The sequence below is a fragment of the Benincasa hispida genome, chromosome 3 (assembly GCF_009727055.1).
Source record: "Benincasa hispida cultivar B227 chromosome 3, ASM972705v1, whole genome shotgun sequence".
Lineage (NCBI taxonomy): Eukaryota > Viridiplantae > Streptophyta > Magnoliopsida > Cucurbitales > Cucurbitaceae > Benincasa > Benincasa hispida.
The window spans coordinates 14,709,765-14,715,904 of record NC_052351.1 but is presented as its reverse complement, the minus strand read 5'-3'; positions in this window follow the sequence as shown (position 1 = coordinate 14,715,904).

Here is a 6,140-nt window from a genome sequence, read left to right as displayed (position 1 = left end):
TGAGATGCAGACTTTCCAATCCTTGTTGAAAAGCAAGGAAAAGAAGAATGAAGCAAATGTTGCTTCATTTTCCAAAAAGTTCCATAAAGGTTCGACCTCAGGAACAAAGTCTACCTTTTTCCTCCGACACCAAAAAGTGGAAGAAGAAACAGGGTGGAAAGGGGAAGGTTGCTGCTAACCTAGAAGTTGCTACACCAAGGGATAGGCTACCTGTCAGGGTTGACAAGGGGAAATTTTTCTATTGCAACCAGGATGGGCATTGGAAGAGGAACTTCCCCAAGTATTTGGTGGAAAAGAAGAAGGCCAAACAAGGTAAATGTGATTTGCTTGTCTTGGAAACTTGTTTAGTGGAGAATAATGATTCTGTTTGAATTATTTACTTTGGGGCCACTAACCATGTTTGTTCTCCATTTCAAGGAATTAGTTCCTAGCGGCAACTTAATGCTGGAGAGATGACTATGCGAGTTGGAACCGGACACGTCGTCTCAGCTGTGGCAATGGGAGGTCACCGGTTAACTTTACAGAACAAATTTCTCATTATGAATGATGTATATGTTGTTCCTGATTTAAAAAGGAACTTAGTTTCTGTAAAGTGTATGTTAGAACACAATTATCAATTGAACTTTTCTTTTAATAAAGTTTTTATTATAGGTGTTGATATATGCTCTACTAAACTGGAAAACAATTTGTATGTGTTAAGGTTGTTAGCAACAAATGGCCTCTATAACATAGAAATGTTTAAAACTACTGTAACCCAACATAAAAGACCTAGAATTTCTCCTAAGGAAAATGTCCAACTTTGGCACCTAAGAGTAGGACACATTAATCTCAATAGCATTGAGAGGTTGGTGAAGAATGAACTTCTAAACGAGTTAGAAGAAAATTCTTTACATGTGTGTGAGTCATGCCTTAAAGGCAAGATGACTAAAAGGCCTTTTAATGGAAAAGGTCATAGAGCCAAAGAACCTCTAGGGCTAGTGCATTCAGACCTTTGTGGTTTGATGAATGTAAGAGCTAAGGGAGGTTATGAATATTTCATAACTTTTACTGATGATTATTCAAGATAAGGGTACATTTATTTAATGCAACATAAGTCTGAATCTTTTGAAAAATTTAAAGAATTCAAGGCTGAAGTTGAAAATGCATTAAATAAAACGATTAAAACATTTCAATCTGATCAAGGTGGAGCGTTTATGGATTTAAATTTTCAGAACTATTTGATAGAACATGGAATAGTATCCCAACTCTCAACACCTGGTACACCTTAGCAAAATGGTGTATCAAAAAGGAGAAATCGAACCCTGTTGGACATGGTTCGATATGTGATGAGTTAGCTTCCTTACCTTACTCATTTTGGAGTTATGCAGTAGAGACTGCAACGTATCCTGAACTGTGATCCCTCTAAGAGTGTTGCTAGAACACCTTTGGAGTTATGTTATGGTCGTAAAGCTAGTTTATGTCATTTCAGAATCTGGGGTTGCCCATCACATGTGTTTGAGGCTAATCCTAAAAAATTGGAACCACGTTTAAGGTTGTGCCTATTTGTAGGATCACTCAAGGGAAAGGGAGGTGGTTATTTCTTTGATCCTAAATAAAACAAAGTATTTGTATTGAAAAATGCTACTTTTCTTGAGGAAGACCATATAAGGGAGCACAGACCCAGAAACAAAATTGTGTTGAATGAGATTTCCAAAGAAACTATTGAATCTTTAACAAAAGTTGTTGAAGAGTCTAGTATCTCAACAAGAGTTGTTGAAGTAGGTTCATCTAATAGATCAAATTCATCTCAAGTGTTGAGGGAACCTCGATGTAGTGGGAGGGTTGTGAACCCACCTATTCACTATATGGGTTTAACTGAAATCCTAGCTATGGTAACTGATGACGAAGTTAAGGAGCCATTTTCTTACAAGAAGGCAATGAAGGATGTTGACAGAGATGAATGGATCAAGGCCATGGATCTCGAAATGGAGTCTATGTACTTTAATTCCGTATGAGATCTTGTAGATAAACTGATGGGGTTAAACCTATAGATTGTAAATGGATCTACAAGAGAAAACGGGGTGCTGAAGGGAAGGTGCAAACTTTCAAGGCCAGACTGGTGGCAAAGGGTTATACCTAGGTAGAGGGAGTCGACTATGAGGAGACTTTCTCTCCTGTTGCCATGCTTAATTCTATCTGGATCCTCTTATCCATTTCCTCATATTATGACTATGAGATATGGAAAATGGATGTCAAGACTGCTTTTCTGTATGGAAATCTTGAGGAGACCATTTATATGGTGCAGTCTGAGGGATTCATTGCCCAAGGTCAAGAGCAAAAAGTTTACAAACTTAATCGGTCCATTTATGGGTTGAAACAGGTGTCTCGATATTGGAATATTCGATTTGATACTGCGATCAAATCGTATGACTTTGACCAAAACGTTGATGAGCTTTGTGTCTACAAGAAAATCATCCACAATTCACTAGTTTTCCTATTGTTGTATGTAGACGATATCCTATTCATTGGGAATGATGTAGGACTATTGACTTCAGTTAAGAACTGGCTAGCGACCCAATTCTAAATGAAATATTTGGGAGAGGCTCAGTTTTTTCTGCGTATTCAGATCTTTCGAGATCGAAAGAACAAAATGCTAGCACTGTCTCAGGCATCGTATATTGACAAGATGTTTGTCAAATATTCGATGCAGAACTCCAAGAGGGGCTTATTACCTTTCAGGCACAGAGTTACTTTGTCTAAGGAACAATGCCCTAAGAAACCTCAAGGGGTTGAGGATACGAGACGGATCCCTTATGCATATGTCATGGGTAGTTTGATGTATGTAATGTTATGTACTAGATCTGACATCTGCTATATAGGGGGGATAGTTAGTAGATATCAATCTAATCCAGGATTAGATCACTGGACAACCATTAAGAACATCCTCAAGTATCTACAGAGAACGAGGGACTACATGCTTGTGTATGGTTCTAAGGATTTGATCCTTACAGGGTATACAAATTCTAATTATGAAACTAATAGGGATTCTAGGAAATCCACATTAGGATCAGTGTTCACTCTTAACGGAGGGGCAGTAATAAGGCGAAGCACCAAGCAGGGGTGCATCGCGGACTCCACCATGGAGGTTGAGTATGTAGCAGCTTGTGAAACTACTAAGAAGGCCATTTGACTCAGGAAATTCTTGACTGATCTGGAAGTTGTTCCAGATATGTCAATGCCTATCACATTTTATTATGATAATAGTGGTTCCTTTGGTTAATTCCTGAGAGCCTAGGAGTCATAAGTGCGACAAGTACATAGAGCGAAAATATCATCTCATTCGAGAGATTGTGCATCGAGTGGACGTGATTGTCACGAAGATAGCTTCGGAGCACAACATTGCTAATCCATTTATGAAGGCCTTCACAGCTACAGTGTTTGAGGGTCACCTGCAAAGTATGGGTCTATGGGACAGACCATAGCTGGACTGGGGCAAGTGGGAGATATTGTACTGGGCTTCTTATGCCCTAGTTTATTGTTTGTGTACTTGTATTTTCATTATCTTGTACACCCCAGTAGCTTTAGGTGAAGTGGAAGATTGTTGGGGTTGATGCCTTAAATCTCATAGGGTTCTATAGTTTGTAAACATTGTATGAACGAACTCTTATGTGATTAATGATATATGATATTTTATTCACTTTGTCTATAAAATATGTGATATTTTAGTTGCATTAACCACAAACCAATAAACTAACATCCAAGGTTATCTTTGTAACTTAAACATGTATGTGGAGACGTACAGGTGGATCATGTTTAAGTAATAACCTAAATGGTCTATAGTAGATGGATAAGGCTGGGTACCTTATTCTAGTGACACTATGAGTATGGCCCGCTTTGTAGGTGTTACAATTTTTGTAAAGTGCTACAAATGATCTGATCCTGATCATTCATATATTAGACATTCGAGCAAGGACATTCTATACAAAGGAGTTTGTATAAGACCGGACCACGAAATGTTTAGTCTTATTATATAACACCATTCATAATAGAGACTGACATTTCACTAGGATGACTATAGGTAACATGACCTGAATCCTGAGTGTGTTGTGAACTCCTGCCTATGAGGGCAGTCCTATGATTTGTATGGATGAGAGTGGCCAGATCCTCGACTCAACAAGCCTACCATTTTGGGGATTTGTCTAATTGGAGAGCTGGGAACACAGCTACACAAGATGGAACTCACTCCTTCCCTAAAGCAGGGGTAAGTAGATAAATTACTCCCTTAAGGGTTGATTCCGGGTCTTGAACAATGTGATGTCACACTCTCTCTTGGCCTGAGAGGGGTGTTTCGGATCGGGTATCGATGTCGTTAATTTGAATCCAAACCGAAACAAAAGAAAATTTATAATTTCGAACTACTTCTATCACTACTAAAATGTAGCAGCAGTGATAAGTCCGAGTCAATCCACAGAGAAGCGTGATTGGTTTCATTAAGTTAATTTTCTAACTAGAGTGATAAATGGTGGGTTTTTATGTGGAAGAGATAACATGCATGAAAAGGAAATAAAATGCAATGGATATATGAAACGGTAATGGACTCATTTAGTTCTTGGATCAAATAGTCATTCAATGTAAATTAAATCATTATTTTCAGCCAACATATCATATATTCGAATTATGCATGCATAACTACCCAATCAATGTGAATTAACTAATCTCTATAAGCTTGAAAATCAATTAATTCGAACCGATCGAGCGTCCTAATTCGTAATTAAGGCTGGAAAGCCATGCTCTAACTAACCTACATGCTCCTAGATGCAATTGGGTCCTCAGTGGCCATAAAGAACTAGAAACACATGCATTAAGATTCAAGATTCAACTACGTTGATTAAGTGTTAAAAAAGTCCTGTCTAAATAATTAATTTATTCTTTAAATCTGGATTAAACGTGCGATGTAAAGATTCATGGACAGCCTAAAAAAACTAAGCATGCCCATCTAGTTTGTGTTACAAGGGTAAATTCAAAGCATGGACATACACAAGGATACGTGCGAGCTTGAATTTAACTAGCGAAGACGTGCGATCATGATAGGGGTGTCAATCCTACACATGAAAGCAAGTCTAAATTAAACAAGATTTAAGAAAAACATAATTCTGAATTAAAGCACAAAGAATTAACAAAAAAAAAACTCATTAAAATACAAAGAACGTTTGATCCAAGAACTAAACGAAAGATTACCTCATCGATTCATAGACAAACCGACGAGATACGTTCCAATACACGTTCATAATCCGGAAATAAAATAAAAACTAACCTAGAGAATAATGAAGATTAACTTTGACCTCCATCGATTTGGCCTTCAAAATTCAGCATATGCCTCCAAAATTTAGCATATCTTAACCTAGGGCCGTGGAGAGGTATGAATAGGAAAAAAGCTGAACGCCAGACGGTTTTGCAAACGTCGCTCATTTGGTGCCCCAAATGGCTATCGGGCCCGAGGGGCTGCCTCGGGCCCAATTTTTGTACTTGAACTTTCCGGCAGGCAAAAATGCGAAAACGGACCGAGGGGTTAAGAACGATGAAAAAAAATTATGTGGCAGATGGTTTTGTGAACGGAGCTCATTTGGTGCCTCAAATGGCTATCGAGCCCAACGGGGCTGCCTCAGGGCCCAATTTTTGTGCGCGAACTTTCAATGGACGAAAACATGAAAACAGACCCAGAGGTTAAGAATAATAAAAGAAAGTTATGTGCAAGATGGTTTTGCGAACGGAGCTCATTTGGTGCCCCAAATGGCTATAGGGTTTGGCAAGGCTGCCTTTGGGCCCAATTTTTGTGCACAAACTTTTCGGTAGGCAAAAACGAGAAAACAAACCCAGGGGTTAAGAATGATGAAAAAAGCTGTGCGCTAGACGATTTTGCGAACGAAGCTCATTTGGTGTCCCAAATTGCTATCAGGCCTGATGGGGCTACCCCAAGGCCCAATTTTTGTGCGCGAACTTTCCGACGGGTGAAAACGCGAAAACGGACCCAAGAGTTAAGAAAAAATTATGCACCAAACGATTTTGCGAGCAGAGCTCATTTGGTGCCCAAATGGCTATCGGGCCCCGCAGGGCTGCCTTGGGGCCCAAATTTTTTGCACGATCTTTCCGGCGAGCGAAAA